The following is a 24,351-nucleotide window of genomic DNA, read 5'->3' on the forward strand; positions in this document are numbered from 1 at the left end:
AGAAAACATATCCAAGGGTAGCCATATTGGCCAAGTAGCAAAGTAAAATAACATCCCAAATCCACAAAACAGTGATACTTTTATTAGCCAACCAAAATGCACAAAATACATGTTGTATTTTTTCAAAGATCCACTGGCTTCTTCGTCAGACAAAGATGTTCAAAATAATACAGAACAGGGGGAAACTATGAGGATGTTAGTCACAAGGCTGTCAAGATGTTGCTAATTCAACTCTATATATGCCTTTGAGAATGGTATTTTCTAAAGAGTGTTTCAAAAATAACTAGGGAATACCAGAAATCGATGGTTTGTGAGTTTTGGTGGCGTGGGGGAGAGACCTAACATGGGGAAATATACATTTCTAGGGAGATTTTTTTAGCTGGTGGAAGCAATCACTCAATGCAAGGAAAGCTGCCAGTATTGAGATTCTGTATGGTAGGTAAAGTTAAGCCAGCAATATTGAGAATGGAAGTCTACTTGGTTATCTTAACAACAGAAGCTCCCACTGATTAATCTCTAAGCAAACCTAGAATAAATGTATGTTTACTTCTTTGTATATATTAGGACGTTGAGCAAATGGTTCAAAAGTAGTGCCTGCCATGCTTCCACAACGGAGATTGTTACCATAGTTTGATCCTCAACTGCATCTATAAATATGCCAGTATTAGATATTAAGAAAGACAGACATGATGCTGTGATCCTTCTAGAAGAAATGTTAAAGGTAGGATATCCCATGTAAAGAGAGCAAGTTGCCAGTATCAAGGTTGTTGGAATGGATGTTCTATCTATAGAAAATGGCTTCATAGTCTAAGGAAAGAAGATAGTGATTCCATAGGTATTATATACAGAGATCTAAAAAAGGATAAACGAAGGACACCTTGACCTTGTACAGTTTAAGAAACAAGAAAGAGACACAATCTCCCCGCCCCATCTGAACAAATGGTTGAAAAAACGTTCCATGTGGGTGTTACTGAAAATATACAAGACTTCAAAAGCAATGCAATAGTTGGGAATTTGCCTAACTGATTTTCAGTTACTTTGGGCACTGGAAGACTTTGAATATAGTAATAATACTTAACAACTTGAAATTGTTTTCTAGAGTTTGAAGAGACATGACTCCAACATACCTATTCAATCTCTTTAAATAAATCACAGACAACAATATCTGATGGACATAGCAGTTATGATGAGTTAATATATAAGAGAATCACAGTATACAATAGTCACATTTTTGGAACAATTTGCACGAAATGGGTTCCTGTGACATAGCCACCAAACCAAGCCATCCACAGTCTAAACAAGCAAAATTATACGTAAATATATACTTACCGATTTTGTAATTGGGAAGCTAGGAGATACATTAAACAAATACTCCACTAACAAAGAACAGAGAAGCATGGTCTATGCTTTAACTTATAAAACTATTGAAATACACAGTCTCCTCTTATTGGGATTCTTGTTTTGTGCCTTCAAGTCTTTTTCAGTTTATGGCAACCCTATCATGGGATTTTCCTGGCCAGATTTGTTCAGAGGAGGTTTGCAATGCCTTCCCCTGAGGCTGAGAGCATGTGACTTGCCTAAGGTCACCCAGTGGGTTTCATGGCTTATCAGGGAATTCAACACTCAAACCACCATGCCACACTGGCTCTTGTTTTCTCTTATACTGGTATTTATAAGAGGAAGGCTGAAGTTGAGAATTGTAAAAATAGAACTGCAGCTGACATCTAAAGTTATAGATCATGTGAAGGTGAAACAGACGAAAGTTGTTGGATAGATAAAAAGGACAAAAATCTTTTTATGAACACGCAGTTGCTCACAAGATATTCCAGAGTTTTGATGGAAAATCTTATTACTAAGATTTTGTTGTGAAGCATGGTGTGATGCAAATATCTGACGAAATTACAGATACCCAAGATGCTAACCTGAAAATTCACCCATTCTGTTACAGAATGTGCAAAGGACACCACTGCGCCTAAGCCAGAAATAAAGCAAGAAATTTGCTTGTGAAGATAATGTATACTTAAACAGTGAAGAATGCAGCCTAATGCAAGCAGCTGAAATGGTATCACCTGGTACAACCGAACACAGCAAATATCCATACAAATGTCTATCACATTGTGATTTTAGGTAGGTACTCTTTTCTTTTTTTAAATTTCTTTATTAACAAAGACAAATGACCATGAATAGACAACTCAAACCCACAAGACAAAACAACCAAATACAAAACAACTAACACAATAATTTGACTTCCTGCTCCCCTCTATCTGCTTTCTAAATTAATATATAAATTTCTTCTCCATAACCTACATGCACATTTCATTTTTAATTTCTAATTATAATAACAAGAACTAGTGACTTTTCTTTCATAATCACAAATCTTAATAAAAAATAAAACGAACTAATATATTTTATATTTCAGATCCTGCACAACTGATATCTCCTCTTTTCCAATTAATATACTCTATAAATGGATTCCATGTTTTCTTAAATATTTCCATTGAATTGTTTCTCACCAAATCTGACAGATTATCTAAAGATTCTAATTCCATAACCTCTAAGTATGTTGGTATTTCATTGGTTTTCCAGACGTTTTCATTTTGTTGTTGTTATTTAAGTAAAAATCAGAAAGAAGTGAGCAAAACATGAAATGACAATTAATATAAAGTTGGGAGAACGCCTTCCTTAACAGCACAATCCTTTGCATCTCAACTCATTGAGAGTGCTCAGGACTGTGGCCTAAAAGTTCTTTCTTTTCAGTATTTTATTATTTAGTCTTAGATCTCATCCACACTGTAGAAGTAAAGCAAATTGACAACACTTTACCTGTCATGGCTTCACACTGTGGAATCCTGGGATTTGTAGTTTGGTGAGGTATTCAGTGTGGTCTGTCAGAGAGCTTTGGCGCCTCACCAAACCTCAAATCCCCAGATTCCACAGCACAGAATCATAACAGTTAAAGTGATGTCAAACTGCTTTATTTCAGCAGTGTGGGCACACTGAGACTTTGTTGTTGTTGTTGTTGTGTGCCTTCACATTGTTTCTGATTTATGGAAACTCTAAGGTGACCCTATCATGGGGTTTCTTTGGCAAGGGATTTAATATCTCTTTCCTCTCTTTTGAGCCAGCATTGGACTACAACTCTGGAGTTGAGAGTTTGAATCCCTGCTTAGCCATGGAAATCCACAAGTTGATCTTGGCCAGTCACACTTTTTCAGCCTCAGAGGAAGACAAAAGCAAAAGTTTGTTTTTTTAAGGTTTTGCTTGTATTTTAGAATAATGGCCTTAAAATGTCATGCTTTTTTAAAAATAAATTATTTCCCCTTTTGGGTAACTTAGAAATTATATTCTGTTTAAAAGCAAAAAAAAAGATGGAAGAATATAGCAGTACCTCAGACAGGTTTATTTTAGCATCAATTTTTGTGGACATCAAACTGCTTCTTGAGATGCTCTGATGGAGTGCAATATTAAAACCACAGATCCTGTCCGGTCTTGGGAACTAAGCAGGGCCAGGCCTGGTTAGTACTTGGATGGGAGGCTGTCAACAAATACTAAGTACTTATATGCTATGTTTCAGAGCAGGGGTAGGCAACCTGCGGCTCGTGGGCCGGATGCGGCCCGGCGAGGCCTTGGGACCGGCCCCAGCCCGGTCCTGCCGCCGATTGCTGCCGGGGACTTTGGGGGGCAATTGTCTATAGAAGCCTCAGAAACATGCATTTATATTAACATTTTTTTAAAAAATCAGCAAATTTTTTCGCGTTTCCTCCATTTTTTTAAAAAAAAGTGTCTTCCATTTGAAAATTTTGTCCTACATTTGTCCTGGTTTATTTATATATTTAATTTTTTAAAAAAATATATTTAATTATTTATTTTTTGGCTTCGGCCCTCCAGTTGTCTGAGGGACAGCAACCCGGCCCCCGGCTCAAAAAGATTGCCTACCCCTGTTTCAGAGGAAGGAACTGGCAAAACCACCTCTGAGTATTTCTTGCCTGAGAAAACCCTATGAAATTAAAAGGGTCACCATAAATCAACAGACTATTTCATGGCATGCACACACAAACACATATTTAAGTGCAGGTTATACAGTTGTGGGAGTGGGATAGAATGTAATAGGATACAGAAGGATGCAGATTGTGACCTTGGCCACAAATCCTTAAAGAATTGTGTAATATGATACTGTTCTTTCAGTTGGCTGGTCTGTTAGTACTGAAGTGTGAAAGCAACAAATCTGCTTATTAAAAGCCAGGTTGCTTGGTGTTAAAGCCTTCTCTGAAGAGATTTCTTTTGCTATATTGCCAGTTGTCAGGAGATAATGTATTAAAATATGTAGTGTGCCACTAAACACACGCACGTGCATGTGCACGCACATCATATACACATAGTTTGGCATACAATGTTTATCAGTACACAAGTACTTACAAATAATAATAATAATAATAATAATAATAATAAAACTTTATTTCTATACCGCTTTTCCAATTATCAAAGCGGTGTACAACAGGGGTGTTAATACATACAAATAGGATAAAACCACAATTCTCAAAGTACATAAAAACATACAGTCAAAAGTCTTTACAATCAATGATATGCAAGTCTATCAGGAATAGTTACTACGAAGGGTCAGACGGATATGCCAGTTGAAATAAATGCGTCTTCAGAGCCTTTTTAAAAGCATCCAGAGTGGAGCAGGCTCGGATTTCATCAGGAAGGTTATTCCAGAGAGTAGGTGCTGTCGATGAGAATGACTTCTTGTGTGTGTGTTGTTGTCAGTCTCACTCTCGGACATTCTAATAAGAATTTCCCTGATGTCCTGAGAGTGCGGGGCGGATTGTGTGGGAGAAGGCGCTCCTTCAAGTAGCTTGGGCCCAAGCCATGTAGGGCTTTATAGGTAATAACTGACACTTTGTATTGGGCCCGGAAGCTAATAGGCAGCCAGTGAAGAGATTTTAATACCGGAGTTATATGGTCTGCCCTAGATGTTCCGGCGACCAACCTGGCTGCTGCATTTTGCACTAACTGAAGCTTTCGGACTTGGTACAAAGGTAGCCCCATGTAGAGCGCATTACAGAAATCTAACCGAGAGGTTACCAGTGCATGTACTATCATTTCAAGGTCCTTTTGGTCCAGACCGGGACACAGCTGGCGTATCAGCCGAAGCTGGTACCAAGCACTCTTGGCCATCGCATCCACCTGGGATGACAGTTGTAAAGATGGATCCAAGAGTACTCCCAGACTGCGCACTTTGTCCTTTAGGGGGAGGCTAACCCCGTCTAGGACTGGATGACAAATTTCCCTGCCTGGACTTGGGGTACCTATCATGAGTACCTCTGTTTTCTCTGGATTCAGCCTGAGTCTGTTTTCCCTCATCCAGCCCATTACTGACTCCAGGCAGGCATCCAGAGGAGAGATGCCATCCTTAGTCACTGTGTCAGTTGGAGACATGGAGAGATAGATCTGGGTGTCATCAGCGTACTGATAACACCAAGCCCCATGTCTCCGGATGATCTCTCCCAGCGGCTTCATATAGATGTTAAACAGCATAGGGGATAAAATGGCGCCCTGAGGGACACCTGATGTTAGCTCCCTTTTACGGGAGTAGCAATCCCCTAGCCTCACCATCTGGGACCTTCCCGAGAGATAGGATCGGAACCACTGGAGCGCAGTGCCTCCGATGCCCAATTCCCCCAGGCGTCCCAGAAGGATACCATGGTCGATGGTATCAAAAGCCGCTGAGATGTCCAAGAGCACCAACAGGGTAATATCTCCCCTGTCGATGCCCAGACGAAGATCATTGACTAAGGCGACCATAGCAGTCTCAACTCTGTATCCCGCCCTGAAGCCAGTTTGAAATGGGTCTAGATAATCAGCTTCCTCCAAGACAGCTTGGACAAATGCCTATGTATTACAATAAAAATCTTCAGATAAGGTTCTGATTCTAAGAAAACTGACATTTTATTATAAGATTTGCTGTTTTCACAGATATAGCATGCCTCTATACCTTTCTACACACACACACACACAGTGTGTGCATATGTTAATGCCCATGTTTCACAACTGCACGTATAACATAAGAAATCTCCATGAGTTTCACTTGTATTCCATGTCTGCCAGTGCCCAGTTCTGGAATTTAAAGAAAGTATAGTCTGTATTTTTTACACTCACAGCTATTGACAATCTTGTTGACCTTTATTTAGGTCCATATCAGCAACTGCAGGAAATCTTAATGCATTGTGTGGAGAACGGAGAGAAGCAGAAGCCTGTCTCCTGTTCTTGTAATACTAATATCTGTGGTGATTCACTGATGCTAAATGGTGGGAGAGTCAAAACAAGTAAAAGAGAGTATTTATTTGCACAGTGCATAGTGTGTGAAACTATGTAGAACTGTGTAATTCATTGCCACAAGGTGAAGTCACGTCTACCAACTTGGGTGGCTTTAAAAGGGGATTAGATAAATTGTGGGAGGATTGGAAACATAACTGGCTACTAGGCAGGACATCTGTATATCATCTCAATGTTTCAAGCAGTATGATTCTTTGTATCAGTTACCCAGGAATGTGAGACAGAGGGTGCAGATGCACTGATGTCTGCTCGTGTACTTCCCAAAAGCAACTAATTGGGTGCTGTGTGAACAGAATGTTGATAGGCCTTTGGCCTGATCCAGTATGGCTCTTCTTACATTTTTATGTTTTACAATTCTGCCTGAGTACTTCCAGAGATACTCCTCAGCTGTCTTCACATTTTGTAATAATGAATGTACTTGGTTCTTCTCTTTATGCAGAGGGATCTTGTAGCACCTTTGAGATGAGTGAAAGTAGTTGTAGCATAGGCTTTCATAGATTTGGTTTACTTTGTCAGATACAGCTTCTCAGGTTCTCCTCTGTTCGCTTTAAAAATTTCTTTTAACTTTCCATCTTAGGTAGAAGGAGTGTAGTTAGGTGTTAGAAAGTGAGAGTAAGTGTAGAAGGTAAGAGTATAGAGTAGGGAGAATAGAGAGAGAATGAAGGGAAGAGTAAAGAAGGATAGAGGTAAGATGGTATAAAAAAGGTGGGTGAAGGTGGGTTTGAATGTTAATATGTTTGTATTTTAGATTGATTTGAGTGTTATTAGTACATTGTCTTTTTATGTTTGGAAATGATGGATTGATTGTTTGAATAAATAAAATTCATTTGAAAAAATAAAATGCAATTTTCTTTTAACTTTCTGACACCTATACCTTTCATCACCTGGCCAAAGATCACATGGGAGCATTGAGATGAAGAGTTGGCACATTTGTAATGGAGAACTGGAACCACAGGTATTGTTACTTCATGCATTTGCCATACTAAGCAAACCTGGCCGATCATGTTCATAATTGAAATTTTCCTGGTCCCCTCCCCTATTTTCCACTTGTTCTATTTTTATATGAGAAATGCTGGATGATAAATGCACTGATAACTCTGTGGAATGGGCATCCTTTAGAAAGGAGAGGGAGAGGCATTCTAGTTGTGGGTCTGAAATCTTTTTCTCCAGCATACAATGTATTTTTAACAAAGTATTTGTATATCATTGCCAAGCTCAAAAGACCTCCCTATGCAGAGTACAACAAATAAAAGTATTTAAAACAGTACAGAGATTTTTTTAAAAAATAAAGGTAACAAACACATTAAAATACTCTTTTAATTTTTAAAAAAATATTTAAATGTTAATTTAAAACCAGTGATAAAACAACATTTTCAAACATCGTGCAGAACATCACTATTTTAGCTGCCCACTGGAAACTCAAGACAGGTGAAGGCAGCCCAATGTAAGAAAGTGTTCAGCAATCACAGGTACAATGTATATAAACAGTTCTAAAAGGATATGGCCAGCTCATTTGCCCCCAATGACCACATTGAGAAAGGTCAAGGTACTGTCTGGGTTGCAGGGTTGGAATGGAATGTGTGTGAAACACAGCCAAAGTGCAGTCATATGCAATTTTGATGTGGCTTTCCTACTCTATCCCAGACTTCTGCTGTGGGACTCCAACATATGGCAATTTTCCTTTTGTTGCTGTCCACCAAAGAGCAAGGAAGACTTTTATGCATTATTTATTTTATAAGTAGACAGCAAAGTTGATGTTACAGATATCAGTATAGCTTGACAAGTAATTCATTCCATTTCTGTAACAATAATTTTTTCCATGGGGTGCAATCATGCCAATTGGGGCTTTCATATTAATGGTTCCCTGAGTCTTTGTTGTTGTTGTGTGCCTTCTCAAGTCATTTCCTAAGGCAAATCTATCATGGTTTTTTCCTGGCAAGATATGTTCAGAGGAGATTAGCTATTGCCTTTCCCTAAGGATGAGTGCATGTGACTTGCCCAAGGTCACCCAGTGAGTTTCATGGCTGAGCTAGGAATCGAACCTTGGTCTCCAGACTTGTAGTCTACTCTGCTTTTATTCAAGAATTTAAAGTGACTTTAAGGAAGAGGAAGCTATTTTGAGGATATGGTTCAGCACATTGGATACTTCCTTCAGAGGCCAGTTTAAAATCCAGAACAGTCTCAGCTCCCCACTGATATGGAAAACAGTTCCCCATTCCCAATTCATTCTGCATTCGCCAACAATTTATTGTTAGGCCGTGTACTTGGTCTTAAAAAGCCAGCATGATCAAGAGCACAAAATATTCCCAGGAGGCTTGTACGTTTGAGATGGTAGTCCTGGAGCAGGGGTAGCAAGCCAGACCCCATGTGTAAATGCTCTTGCAAAGATTCCTGGTGTATGGATAACGCAAAAAGAATAGATCCAATTGGAAACCGTCAGCTGAAGTCAAAATTTGAATCCACTTGTGAAAAGTAGAAAAGATGATAGAATCAAGCAGTAATGGGTTTGTTTGTTGTTTGGTTGGACTTGCAGCCATATTTTTTTCCTACAAGTTAAACATATCCTCCTGCTTTGTTTTAGAACTACTTTCAATTTTTTTAAAATGTAAAAATACCAACAGAGAAGCTCCTTGCATTTATGTTGTTTGTGGGGCTATATAGGAGTCAGTGTGGTGTAGTGGTTTGAGTGTTGGACTATCACTCTGGAGAACAGCGTTTGAATCCCTGCTTAGTCATGAGATCCACTGGGTTACTTTGGGGTGTCACACTCTCTCAGCCTCAGAGGATGGCAATGACAAACACCCTTTGAATGGACCTTGCCAAGAAAACCCTGTGATATGACCTTAGAGTTGCCATAACTAGGAAACAACATGAAGGCACACAACAACAACAACAACAGCATTATAATGCTTACCTTAAGGTATCTTATTTTTCTTTTCTTTTCTTTCCTAATTTTTTTCCTTAAGTTTCTGCATCTGTGCTAATAGGCCAGTATTTCAACACAGCTTTTGATTTAAACATTCTATGTGTTGAGTTTTAAGAAAACTGCTCTGTTAAATTTTTATTTAAAGTAGTCTTTTTGTGACAAGGGTCTGAATATTTTAAAAACCCAGAGACGCTGCAGAAAGAAGCTATTAATTAATTATCTTTGGACTGAGATACAGTTAAAAATTCAGAATTTTAAAATAGGTCCAGCAGCAGGCTAGCACAATAGCAGATTCCCATTGAACTAAGAGGGTGGCAATTCCACTCTCTGTATTGAAGTACTGAAGTTGGTGAGCACCTCAAAACCACCTCTGGGGGACTGGGTAAACCTCTGCAGTTGAATTTTTTAGATGGCATTGAAAGCTGTGGGGAGTACAGGAGAAAGAAGAAAGTTCCAAAAATTTCATCAGTGAAACATTGGATTTAGTCCCCTTACTCCTGGATTAACCATTTCCTTTGAATCTGCAGGCCCTGATGCAATGCCAGATTGGAATGTAGCAGGGTTTAAACTAGTAATACCTTAAGTGTAGGCTGTTAGTATTATAGTTTGAGTCTCCCTTATCCAAAATGCCTGGAAACAGAAGTATTTTGGATATTTAAAATGTTTTGGGAATATTTGCATTATACATAATGAGCTATATTGGAGATGGGACCCAAGTCTAAACACAGAATTCATTTATGTTTTGTATATACACTGGTCCCTTCACCTCTATGGCTTCAACTTTTGTGGATTTGATTATTCACAGATTTTATTAATATGTCTCTCAAGGAATATCTAGGTCCTCCAGCACAGTTCTGTGGTCAACTTTAACCAAAAATCGCAGTGGAGGACCTAGAGATTCCTAGAGAGAACACTCCACTAGGCATTTGTAGCTCCTCCAACGCAATTCTATAGTCAATGTCTGGCAGATGTTGCCCACCGAATTGTACCAGAGGACCTAGAGATTCCTAGAGAGGTGTTCTCTCAGGTAAAAACAGTGTTTTTGTTATTTGCAGTTTTTACATATTCACAGGAGTCCTGTGCACCTAACTCAGCAAATGTGGAGGAACAAATGTAGAGGTAAAGCCTGAAGGTAATTTTAAACATTAAAATTTAAAACTTTTGTTCATGAAATAAAGTTTGTGTACACTGAATCATCAGAAATTAAAGGCGTCACTATCTCAGCTACCCATGTGGACACTTTTGGATTTTGCAGTATTTTAGAATTTGGATTTCTGGATAAGGGAGACTCAACTTGTACTTCATTTCTTGATCTGTGTCTGTCTTTACATCTAAAGGTGTGTGTGTGTGTGCGTGCGCATGCATATAATGACACATTCTATCTTGTGGGATTGTTGCAGACAATTAAAATAATCAAAAGCTTGATTAATTACATTTAATTCAGGTTTTGCTTTGTGGAGGCAAGCCTTTTAGAAATGAACAGTGTTTTTAAATGCAGCTAGGATGAAGGGAAAGATTACAGGTAAATAAGGAATATGTTTGTAAAGGATAGGGTGTGGGGATAAAGCCGTGCTGTTCTCAAAATAAAACTGGCTTTTCCAGGTTGGGAAATGTAATTGTAATGTGTCTGCAATTGTTATGCACAATGTCAGGTATGAATGTTACCAGTATAATTTTGTTTGTAAAATTCCACTAAACTGCATCAGAACATCAGTTTTTTACTTTGCTATTCTTGACCAAAAGTGAATAAACCTATGCCGTTTTCACAGGCTGCTTACATCCTTCTTTGGAAATATCAGGATTGTTCTGAACTGAGATGGTTGTCTTGTTTGTTGCTGTTGCCATGTGCCTTCAAGTCATTTCTGACTCATGGAGACCCTAAGGGGTTTTCTTGCCATGGTTTGTTCAGAGGAGGTTTGCAATGCCTTCTCCTGAGACTGAGAGCATGTGACTTGCCCAAGGTCATCCAGTGGGTTTCATGACCAAGCTGGGAATTGAACCCTGGTCTCCAGAACCAGAGTCCAATGCTGAAACCACTACACTATGCTGGCTCTCAATTGCCTTTTGGTGTTTAAGAAAACAGTTTGAATGCTTAGAACTTGCCTTTCTCTACAAATGACTATAGGCAAATTTCCTGAGGAATTAAAGTAAGCTCTTATTTTCTGGGACCAATTTTCAAATCTGGGAGAGAAAAGTATCAGCTGTGATTTGTTTACTCAGATCTTTTTGCTTTTCTAGGTTAAATATTTCAGAGGGAGACACGTGTGCCAAAGGAGGGTGTTCAGTGCTTCCATATTCCCTCCTGAAATAGGATTGCTGGATAATAAACAGGACAGGACTCCTGAACCTTTAATGTTTGTGCAGGAAATTTCAGCAAGGGGAGCTTCCATCACAAGCAACGCCTGCTGAAATTTCTACTTTTGCACAACTGTTGGTGGTACAGGAGCCTTGTCCTGTTTTTCACAATGCATCCCTATCCTGAACGCATGTCTGGAAAAGCAAAACTAGCTCCCACTCTTGTTCAAGAATGTTTCTTGGAAGACAAATGGGTGTCTGGGGATTGGCTGAGGGATCCTTCCTACTCTCTAAACCTCTTCTTTTTAGTCCATAGTGAAGGGAGAAAGTTGTAGAATGGTCACATGTCATGCCTTCCATATCCATGGATTCCTTATCCATGGATTCAACCATCCACAGCTTGAAAATACTCAAAAATTATATGATTTCCAAAAAGTAAGCCTTGATTTTACCATTTTATATGAGACACCATTGGATTTCATGTACTGTATGTAATGGGAATTGAGCACCCACAGATTTTGGTATCCAGAAGGGGAGGGTCCTGGAACCAAACCCCAGCAGATACCAAGGGCCCACTGTAATCTGTCAAGAAGGCATTTTGATAGAAGTTCTGCCTCTCTTTACTGTACAGTGGGCCCTTGGTATCTATTGGGGTTTGGTTCCCAAAATCTGTGGATGCTCAAGTCCTGTTATATACAGTGGTGCAGTAAAATGATGTCCCGTATATAAAATGGCAAAATCAAAGTTAGCTTTTTGGAATCAATATTTTTGAATATGTTCAAGCTATGAATTTGGGGATAAAGAATCTGTGGCTATGGAGAGCTGACGGTACATTTTTTTTACTGCCATAAACTTGTGAATCTTCAAGGTGCCACATTACAAGAAAGTGTGCCTTGTCATATGGCTATTTGTAGCTCCCTCTCATTCTTTCTAACACACACAAACATGAACGTTTCTTCTATTTGGCTATTTGGAATCTACATTGGACCCCAAATGTCTTAGAAAAGGAGAAGAAAACACTTTAATAAAATGTCAAAAAGTTGAATTGGGCCAACCGATGTAATTGCCCCACCACTTCCTGTCCTTGCAGTGCAAGTGATGGGACGATTTCACTTTCAGGCGGCAGGACTGCTAATAAAAGAAGAAAACAAGAGCTAGTGAAAGTATGTCAGAGCAGAGACTGCTTGCTTCAGGTGTTTGTATTTAAGTGCCTTTGGTATCAAAAGAACACATGAGGAATTGCCCTATAATGAAAGAAAAATTGAAGAGTCTAGGATTTCCCCTTCCCCCCCAAAAAAATCTCCCCAACCTTTGTCTTAGGGGGATTGTGCCAAAGGGCTAAGGAGGGGCCTGGACAGTGACGCAAAGAAGCCACGGCAATAAAATGAGGTGGGCTCAGGTGTGGTACCTCAGAGTGCTGCTCCTTGCCTGCACATAGAGACCAAGGGAAGGGGCCAGATCACCTTCTGGACCTGCTGAAAGGATGGGACCCCAGAAAAGGTGAGGGGATGGAAAGTCCAAAGTGTCCACCATTTGATGCTGCTAAGGTGGCGGTGGTAGTGGGGAAACTCTTAATTGCACAGTTTTTAGTTGTCTCAGTTTGTGTTAGTGTTGCAGGGGCTTTTCACATTAGGACGTGCCATAAGAAACATATTCTTTTGCCCCACTCTGCGCACAGAGTCATTTACATTTGTGTTTGTTTGTTGCTGGGTGTCTTCAAGTTGTTTCTGACTAATAGGGACCCTAAGGCAAACCTACTGTAGGGTTTTCTTGGCAAGTTTCTTCAGCAGGGGTTTGCTACTGCCATCCTCTGAGACTGAGAGAGAGTGTGACTTGTCCAAAGTCACCCAGGGGTTTCCATGGCTAAGTGGGAATTTGAATTGTGACCTTCTGGAGTCCTAGCCCAACACTCAAACCACTATATTACACTATTAAGATTTATTCAGAAGAGGTTTGCCATTGCCTTCCTCTGAGACAGAGAGATGGCGGCTTGCACGAGGTAACTCAGTACACAAGCGGAAATTTGAATCCTGGTCTCCAGAGTAATAGTCCAACACTCAGCCCACTACACCTCACTGGGTCTCACATTTGTGTATCTAAGGGTTAAATATAGAACCTGTTCTTATTGTAGTTGCAGCAGGCCGAGGAGTAGAAGACATATTATTTTCTCTAACACTTCCAGTCTCCTTTGTTGCACCATACTACGACAGGCAAATCAGTAGAGGTGAAAGTGACCACTGTGAGCAGCTTTTCAGTTTTAAATGGTTTAACAAGTAAGAGTATGATCTTAACACAGCACTAACCTGGGAAGAAACCACAATGGCTTATTGTTATGCATCTTGTACCATCAGCAGAACAACTGGGTGTTATTCCTTAGTTTTATTGGTTGTATTGTAAATCAACAAAGATCTTTCAGTAAACAATAAGTACAAAACAGTTTACAAAACCCCTGGTGGATATGAGTTGATAAATAATAATACATTGAAAAAGGTGTTCCTAAAGCTTCCTCCCCTCATACTAACAGCAGTTGTTGTTCTGGGTTATAAAGATGCTTCTCTGTCACATCTGTTTTGGTCCTGAAGTTGTGAAATGGTTATTGGAGGAGAATTTATAAGTAACCGTTATTCCTCCAACATCCATCTTAAAAACCACTGGCAGCTTCTTCTTCCCACTTTACACCTGGGGGCGAATGACCCCACCTTCAAATATTAACTCTCAAGTCACCAAAAATAATATTTGCACATTCTTTACCTGTGCTGAGGAGCAGTGGTGTTCATGCAGGTGTTTATATATATTTATTATGGCGTGTGTGTGTAAATATATACATGCAGGTGTTTATGCATGGTCTTTATGCAGGCCAGAAGCCCCAGAATTTTTTGAATAGCAAACAGAGTGATGCCATCTGCTTTGAGATTACCTGTTTCTTCTCCCCCCACCTCCATCTGTCTGTCTATCTGTCTACCGTATCTACCTACCTACCTACCTGGCTTTCCTTCTCCCCCACTTTTTCTTTCTGAGTTAAATTGCATTCAGCACAGTAATTGCTACTGCTGGAGATGGATTTTTGTAGCCCGGTTTTGTGACCAGTCCCCATTGCAATCCAAAGTATTTGGAGGATAGCTTGATGTTGTATGGGCATTGTGAAAACCTGTTAGCTTTACAAAAGACCTGCTCCAGGCAGAGGTGAAAGCAGCTACAAATTGCTCATTTTAATATATTGAGCAACACAGCTGCCTGCATTTTGTTAACTCTCCTTCGGGTTATTATTGATTGGGTCTGCATTCCACATCCCCCCCATACTACTGCTCAGAAGGTGTGGGGCTGGGGCCATGAACATTTAAAACATACAATCTTACATGCAAAAATGTTTGAGTAGTGCCTACACACAGGGCCCAGAGTGAGTGCCAAAGGCAGGGTTCAGCAGAACCCGAAAGATTCGTGGTTTGGCACAGAGCCTTGCACGAAAGCAGTGCTTCCAGATGGATAGCAGTATTACCTTTTGACTGATTATGGGTAGCTCTTCTAGCTTTCCTTTATAAACACATTTTGCATAGCAATAAAAAGTTGAGAAAACTCAAGGGGATTACAAATAGAGCCCTACCAAGTCTGGACACCTCATAAAATTTGGTGAACAAGGCCAGGCAATTGTATCCTGGCCTGCAAGGACCCTGGATAAAATCAAGATAAAATAACAATAGAGAAACTAGGTGAAGGAAAGAAAATGGGCTCGCCTTTCTTTTACCGGTAGCCATCAGAACACAACAACACCAGGCAACCAGATAATCAGCGCTTCTAAATTAGGTTTATGGATTCTTTTGCACAATTTCTGAGCATTGTTGAGATAAGACCCCTCATTCTGTAAATTTTTCCTATGTGCTCTCATGATTATAATCTCTTGCTACGGAGTAAGCTGAATATACCGACAGTGCAGTAATGCTTGCGTAAAGAATGGGTTGTGGTTAGCACCTTATAGTTATTTCTTAGTTCTTCTGTTAAATAAATACATAGATATTTTAAAATGTATTTAAATAAAAAAGTTGCTTCTAGAAGCACAGATGGCATTTAGGATAATCTAGGACAGGGACCAAAAAGGAAGTGTGTGGGTAGGGATGCATTAGAGAGCCAGCGTGATGTAGTGGTTTGAGTATTGGGCTCTGGCGACCAGGGTTCGATTCCCTCCTTGGCCATGGAAATCCATTGTGTGACCTTGGGCAAATCACATACTCTCAGCCCCAGATAATCCTGTGATAGGTTTGCCTTAGGGTTGCCATAGGTCAGAAATGACTTGAAGGAGCAGAACAAACTATACTTCTCAACATTCCATAGCGTTGAGCCATGGCAGTTAAAGTGCTGTCAAACTGGATTATTTTTGCAGTGTGGCAGCAGCCATATTAAACTCTTTTTATAATTATTATTTTAATAATTGCTTAGTGAGGTTCATCTGGAAATTACTATGTAAAACCTAAGATGAATCAACAGATAAATAGTGATGGATTCCAACATATAGACAAAGTTATGCGCTTACACTCTAATTGTTCCTCACTTATGAGGTGGGTGGAGAGGGAATGTCCAGTGCACTGAAAAAAATTAAATTAGAAATCAATCTATTTAGTCATTTAAGTGAGGATGTCTGAGCTTTATAGATAAATAACTGCAGAAGATCAGATCCAATTATGTGTGTTGTTTCCTCCTGTTCCTGTCGGTTTGGTGCTGCTTTTCTGCTTCTTTGCCCTATTTACCAGAGACAGTTGCTATTTTTACCAGAAAAGAGGGTTGATCATGATCTCTATTTTGCCTTTTAGAGGATGGCCTTTTTTTTTAAAAAAAAATGTTGCTGTGTTCTGCCACATTTGCCATGTTAAAGGTTGCTAAATAAAGAAGCTTAGTATCTATGGATGAGGCAAGGGGATTCAGCATGTCTCTAATGTGCATGAATGTAAATGTATATACATGCTAACAGTAAATTACAGTGTAGCTACAGCGCTGTCCCAAGCCATTTTGCTGCCCGAGGCAGAGTAGCAAATGGCACCTCCTCATCTCTACCCTCCAAGTCAAGGTGTAGAGTCTCCAAATCGATTTAGGTTATAATGGCACCTGATGAAGCCAATCCCACAAATACTAGCCCTGGTTCACCCAGCCTGTCCAGACTCTTTTTGAAAACGTCCCTAGAAGGAGACCCCACCATCTCCATAAGCAATTGGTTCCACTGCTGAACTACAGTCACTGTCAAGAAGTTCCTTCTAATGTTCAATCAAAATGTGCCCTCCATTAGACCTGGTCCTATCCTTTCAGAAGGAAGCCTTTCAAGATGCCTGAAATTTGATCCTTGAGATGTTCACCTCATGTTGAGCCTGGTCCTGTCAGTTAGAGAAGGTGCATAGTCCAATTGTGAGATTCTTTATGTAAGCTATATGTTTCTGTTCTGTATTTAACTGAGAAGAACAAGTGTCCTCTCTTTTATTTTTGATAGGCAATTGCAGCATAACTGCATACAGAGGAGAACCTTTGCCCAGTGTGTAATAGTGTGTGAAGGGTGCTCACACAGTGATCCTTTAGGAATGTTACAAATGTACACCTGGAGAAATACTTGAAGACAGATGTGATGTCAGTGGGGACCCATTTTAAAAGGTTCTGTGTGGAAAATGTTAGTAAAAGTCATACACACTCCCTTGTCATTTATACAATTACATTTCACCTGAATTATCAGTTGGGATTTCTCCTGTATGTAGAAGTATGTACATGACACATACACAAGCACATGCAACCTATATACCTACATGTCTGTGGTTTAACAGAAAACCCAGTCTGATTTGTCAAGAAAGGAAAGAAAAAATTATGTCATTTTGTGCAAAAGGGCAGGTTGAAGACAAAAAGAGAGAGAGAGATTTTCAAATATTTCATATATTTTCCATCTACTCAGAGAAAGAAGAAGAAAAAAATACCCCGATTGTAAGCAGATTGTGCTGTGGCAGGTGGCTTCCTCACAATATAAATACTGGTTTGTTTTTGCGGATTCCTCACTATTTATCCATCCGCTGACCTCATCTGATCTGAAAAGCTTTAGGTGGTAAGTCAATTTCAAAATATTTGGGCTCGAAGCATTTTATAAAACTCTTCTTTGATTTAGGAAGAAAACACAACAAAACAGGATGAGTAAAAATGCTGATGTTGATGGTTGTTCAAAATTTGGGTCAATCTAGAATTATTAGGCTATAAGCCAGTGAGATAGTCTGATCTCTGATTTGTCGCAATCACTCTCTTGCTTTAAAGAGAACAAGACTAAAATTTGTTCATTGCTCTTCCAGGTTAGTCCACAGTCACCTATGAGTTAAACTGGCTGTATTTTATTAGAGGAAATGTTTGGCATTTGCTATAAATGTGCATCACGCAACCTAATTCATTTTAGTTACCTTTAATAAATATGAGTGGACAAATAATTTGTCTTCTCTGCAGTATGAGTTTAGATAGCTATCTTTTCCAGAGGTACACCTTACACATTAACCTATTTATGCTATAATGTGTACTAGTTTTATGTACAGGTAGCCCTCTGTATCCATGGATTTTTTATTCACGGATTCAAGCACATACAGCTTGCAGATATTAAAAAAGCAAACCTCAATTTTGCCATTTTATATAAGGGACATCATTTTACTATGCCACTGTATTTAATGGGACTGGGGCATCCATGATTTTGGTATCCATGGGGGTCCTGGAACCAAACCCCAGCAAATATCAAAAACCCATTGTATACTAATACTGATGCATAATGCACTAACTGGAGTAGAAAAATCATATCTAACAATTTTGCTACTTTTCAGATGTTTACCATTATGGTACTGGCATTTTTAGCACACTGAAAAACTCTCTTGTTTATAATATCTGAATGTTTAAATATGAGATTCCTGTGTGGAAGATAATGCACATTTTAAAGATAAAGTGTCCAAATCATATTATAGCTACCAAATCTTTTGAGAGCTGCTCAACAGTCTGGTCTTCTAGGCGCACTCATTTTCATCTGAAAAATAGCTTCTTGTGGTAAAAGCAAGTTAGAATTTAATCTGTCCATTGGTCTGTCCAAAGTATCTGCCATGATAGTGAGGTGAAACTTTGGTGTTTGGGGGCTGCCGCTCAGTATCAGATCCTGGGATCAAACAATAGGAAAGTACCGTAATAATGTTGTTACCTTCATGTCCTATTGCCTGAGAACTTATTAGAGGCTCCTGATAGCCATTGTTGCTTAAATAAACTGTTGAGCACAGCTCTTCTTGTGTTCATAAGCAGGAACTTCTCCAAGGATTGCGGAAATAAAAGGCATCTCTTCCCTTATGACAATCCTTCTCTTGAAGTCACCAGAGCAATCTTTATATGGCAAAACAAGTTTTCATTATAGGGAAATAGTAGCTTGAATTGGAGACATTCACTTTGCTTGATGGGGACGATTTATTTTTGTTAATAGTTTCTAGCTTTCTGAAATTCAATTATTATTATTATTTATGGGAAAAATCAGAAAGTACCTCTCCATACCCTAAACCTACATATTTTTAAAGATAGATTTTTCCATCCCCTGCCCTACTCCATCTTTAACAAACAGGAGCCAAAATTCTTGTACAGGTTGAGTCTCCCTTATCAGAAATGCTTGGGACCAAAGTGCTTTGGATTTAGGAGGGTTTTTGGAGTGTGTGTGTGGAATAGCTATATTTACATATACATATATAATGACATATTTTTGAAACAGGACCTATATCTAAACACAAAAAATATTTATGTTTCATATACACCTTATACACATAGCCTAAAGGTAATTTTATACAATAATTTAAATAATTTTGTGCATTAAAAAAAGGTTGTGTATACTGAAGCATCAGAAAGCAAAGGTGTCACTATCTCAACTAACCCATGAAAAATGTTTTGGTTTTTGCATTATTTAGGATCTTGGAATCACAGGTAAGGGAGACTCAACTTGTATAATAATATATGGCAAAATGCCATAGCATCATAAAAAGAACCCACAATATATAATAATATGTATTTACAGGTTTTTTTTAAAAAAAAAATTGAATTTGATAAGTTTGAAAAGGGTGATAGAGTGCCAGTCTGTTGAGACTTTAGTTGCCTCAGTGTACCAAAACAAAGGCAGCCCAATATATGAACAATAAATATCCCCTTGTATTTTGACATGAAAAAAGAAAAGAGAGAAATCCTCACTATCTGACATTACAGCTCTGGTGGACTTTGTGGTTCATATATATTAGTCCACAATTTGAGATTTAAGAAAGCAGTTTCTGTTGGGCAACAGAGGCTGAGTAGTTGCTTCTCAGCTTTTGCAGCCATTTCACACACACACAGTAGCCTCCTCAACCCGTTTATCACACATTACAACTGACCTAGAGTAGTGGGTCTCTTCGTATGTTTTGAACTCAAGCTTCCTGATGACTTGCTATACTCTTTGTGGTTGTTGGCTGTTGTAATCCAAAATATCTGGAGAATCTGTTGGCTGGATAAATCCAGGGTCTAGTTAATGATATTATCATAAAAGTATTTGAATTCTCCCCAATCTAAACTTCTAGGAGAGCAATGCTGACTAGAGCATTGAAGCAAGGAAAATTAAATTCTCAGTTCATACTTCAAAAGCAGTGGGAGGAGAATGGCATTATAATCAACCTCATATAACAAAACCAGAGTGTGCATTTTTGTTGGAAAAACAACTCCAGACTAGGCTGTTTGGGATAAAAAGTGGGTGAAGGAGTGCGGAACATTTTCCTCCACTCTTGACTGTTTCAATCCTCTTACTCCCTCACTACTTATTTTGAGTTGATTCCTTTCACCCAAGCACTACTCCTCTCCTCCACAAATTACAAATTACTCTGAAAGTTGTAGTATTGTAATAGGAATTGTAGTAGAAAAGTGGAGAAGCAGTAATTTACTACCATCCTACTGCCTCTTCTCTGCTTCAAATCATCTTCCTCCTCAAGCGACTTTGTCAAAAGAGAAACTACAGTATCAGTTTTTAGTACTGTACTATTGTAAAAGCAATCGGGTGTCTTAGAAATGCTTTTGTGTGCAACCTCTACTTCAGATCTAAGTATTACACTAACAATCCAAAATCCATGGTTCACATATATGAAACAGCCATGGAGAATAAAGTAGAGTACAGACCATGTCTTCTAGAGAAACATTTGCAACAAAGATTGCAAAAGTCTATAGGCACACCTATATTATTATTTTTAATTAATTTTAACATGAACAATCTAATTTGCGATCAAAGTAATATACATTCAGAAAGCAAAAAGACAGAAAGAAAAGAAAAAGAAGAAAAAAGAGAAACATCTAATACACAATTGGACTCTGACTCCTCTATCCTGACTGTAATGAGGGGGGGAAAGTAAAGAGGGGAAAAAATTCTACCATTACAGATCCAACTAAATAATCCTGCTGAAATTACTAAAAACCATGTCTACAAATTATTACATTGTTAGATATCTGATTGCTAAATAAATCCCATAAATGCTTTGCAGTTTTTCAAAAAATACTTCAGTTGACCCATCCTTTAGAACCCATGTTAATCTGAGCATTTGGGCTAACGCAATGAATTTAACAATCCATTCTTCCATTATTGATGCTTCACTCCATTTCCAAGTTTAAGCCAACAGAATTCTTGCTGCTGTTGTCATATATCAAGGATATAATCCATATTTGCTCTGCTGTTCTTTATCCATAATACAGTACACAACGATAATAATTAATGTTGATTGATGTCAAAATCTGCATATATATATATATATATATATATAGGATTAACATATAGATTTTAAACGAATAATTTTTAAACTTCGTACTAGTCCACCACATATGAAGGAAGGAGCCTTCTTTAACTTGACATCCCCAAAATTGATTTGAAACATTCTGGGACATTTGGGACAGCCTATTTGAAGTTAAATACCATGTATACATCCTTTTATGCAGTTTTCCTTTTAGATCACTGTACAATTTAAATTTTATATCTTTAGACCACATTTCTCTAAATGAACATTATGTCCACAATTTTAGGCTCATCTTATCATATACTTTTTTATAGGCTTATGTTCTGTCTCTAGTTTCAGAAGCCACGTATATACTTTTTAAAAATTACATTGTCATCTCATTTTCTCTATGGCCATGTTTCTCTTGTCTTGATTAAACCAGTCCTTAAGTTGCATATAACAAACAAATTACAGAAATTTTTCTCTGTAAGCTTTTTGGGTAGATTTTATATTTACTTCTTTACTTAATTTGTAGTTTGTCTTTCTCTTGGTGCAGGTCAATGTAGGTTTTCATTGTACAGTACTGTATGCTATACTTCTTGTATCTCTTCTATTATTTCCTTGAGCTTAGGAAATGAAATATCCCAAGACAAACTCTTTATGAGCCTCCTAAATCCAGGTGGGGAATTAAAAGTGGAGAAAGTTGTAGCTTCCCACTTTCCGCAGTAGAACCACTTCAATTAACAGGATGGGCAAAGTGTAGTTCTCCAGATGATGTTGGACCTCAGTTCTCAGCAGTCCTCATCACTGGCTAGGGCTGGTTGGAATTGTAGTCCAATAGTATCTATATAGCTTCACTTTTCCCAATTTTGTATAAGAGGTGAGAATACACAGACCTAAATGAGACTTAGTCCTAAAAGGAGAGACCAACTGAATCAACTGAATTTTGCAAAAACATTGACTTAGGAAGTTCTTACTGAATTATTGGGTCTATGTGGATTGGGATTAAGAAATTCCTCTTACCAAGTTTTAGTCTTCATTAAATGTAATTTCCTACCACTATTTTAGCAGGTCGTAATGATTGGTAATTTAGGAAAGCTGTTCTTCTTAGATAATGATGTGATATTTCAGAAACGAGTTGGCTCTAGAGTTGCACTCCTGCTTTTAACAAAAGAGATATTAGGAATCATTTTAAGTTTTACTAATTCACAAATGGCTCCTTGACCAACAGCTCAATGAACAAAGTAGGAAAGCAATTTTTACTTTATAGAAAATGATGTGATATTTCAGAAACCAGTTTTGTGTGTACAAAACACACAGAATCACACCCTGGTTTAAATAAGTTGCTAGTCTCAACTGGAGTAGACCTGCTGAATCAGTAGGATTTAGATTATTGTTGATTTACCATTCCACACACTTTAACTGGGACTAGCAATCTGATTTAAGACCCTATTATTTGGTATTAATTGGTTTGGAACAATTGCCATGGTCTAGTTACAGACAAACAATCAAAAGTACTGTATTTTCTGGCGTATAAGACTACTTTTTAACCCAGGAAAATCTTCTCAAAAGTTGGGGGTCGTCTTATATGCTGGGTATCATCTTATAGGACAGGTTCTGAAACTTCCGAGCCAGATTGGAGAATCTGCGGTTGCCACATATGGTGGGGGGAGCTCAAAAACGGCCGTGGCCGCATTCCCTCCATATGTGGCGACCGTATGAAAGCAGCCAGGGCAGCGCTGTACAAGTATGGTAGAATAAAATCTTGGAGGGCTGGGCAGGCAGGGAGAGCTGGCCAATCCAAGCAGGCTTTGTATACAACATGTTTTCCTGCTAAGTACCTACATGTCATAAGCATTGGAATTAAAATTACCATATTGAAATCAAATCTGATGGGTTTTTAATTTTTTTTTTATTTGGTGTGCTTTGGAAGAGGGATAGTCTTATACGGCGAGTATATCCCAAACTCTATATTTTAACTGGAAAAGTTGTGGGTCATCTTATATGCCCAGTCGTCTTATATGCCGGAAAATACGGTATATGTTTCTGAAGGATAAACAAAATCTAACCTTTGTGACTTTCCAACTGAGAGTTTGGAGAAGAAATTTGTGTAACGTAAGGTCAGTGCTACTGATCTGTATAAAGTGGTCTTGTATAAAGTGGTCTTGGGGGCACCTTGTGTGAACTGGGGGCTTCAGCTTCTCGGTCCACCAAAATTGCCCCGAGAGGGGAAATTTTAGTACCACGGAAGCGGTTTGATGCTCACTGTGACTTATAGGAAAGTACTTGGGGCTTGACGTACAGGAAAGTACTCTGGGAACCAGCATCAGCAGTTCAAAATGTATTGTGGGCAGGCATTTTCCCCTAATTTCTACGAAAGACGAACAGGGCCTTAATTTACGAAAGCACTCTTATTTAAAAAAAAACAACACTCCAAAATGTCATCAAAACAGGGGGAGGGAAAGCAGGAAGGGGTATCTAGAGATGGGAGCAAGGGTAGAGGTGTGGGTGGGGAAAAATAACATTGCCAGAGCCTGATCACAGGGGGCAGATTGACATGTCCATATTCCCCCTGGTGATCTGTGTGGAAAGTAAGATGCATTCTGATGGTAATGAATCTGCAGGCAGTTTTCATGTGTGGTCCTTAAAAAGCAGGTTATATGAAACAGATGACGACAGTACTTACACATTGGAAACAGACAATAATGTGTACCATGAAAGACAGATCTGCACTAGACACATAAACTGATTTTATATGCATTTTAAATATCATACCTGCCACTGAGGAATCCTAAAGAGTTGTAGTTCCTGGAAAGATCTCTAATAAAACCCTTTCAGAACTCCCACAGAACTATCGCTCTTCTCATTCTTTGAAGAGCAAACCATGACCTGAGCATGGACATAATGCAGATATACATCTATAACATGTTATTCATATTAGCAAGCATGTAATGATAGTCATTTTACAAATAAATGCTATAATGACTGGTAACATCAGCACTATTATCTTTGTAATGTGTAACTTTCACTCATTACGTTTATACATTTTTCATT

The 24,351-nt window shown here is 38.7% G+C and overlaps 1 protein-coding gene across 2 annotated transcripts in view; it reads left to right on the forward strand.

Annotated features, from left to right (window-relative positions):
- The window catches only part of LOC149322953 (uncharacterized), a 45,762-nt gene that overhangs the window by 1,488 nt on the left and 19,923 nt on the right, over positions 1–24,351 (forward strand). The window contains exons 1-4 of one of the 2 annotated variants that reach the window (XM_089485282.1): positions 1–721; positions 1,949–2,127; positions 3,126–3,239; positions 7,231–7,291. The exon at positions 1–721 is cut by the window's left edge and continues 1,488 nt beyond it. The gene's annotated coding sequence lies outside the window, so the exon portion shown is untranslated. The remainder of the gene's footprint in view (positions 722–1,948; positions 2,128–3,125; positions 3,240–7,230; positions 7,292–24,351) is intronic. The other variant, XM_089485290.1, reaches the window with a different exon arrangement.

This window comes from Sceloporus occidentalis, unplaced genomic scaffold (assembly GCF_023333645.1).
Source record: "Sceloporus occidentalis isolate IW3139 unplaced genomic scaffold, rSceOcc1.0.p SCAF_1, whole genome shotgun sequence".
Taxonomy (NCBI): domain Eukaryota; kingdom Metazoa; phylum Chordata; class Lepidosauria; order Squamata; family Phrynosomatidae; genus Sceloporus; species Sceloporus occidentalis.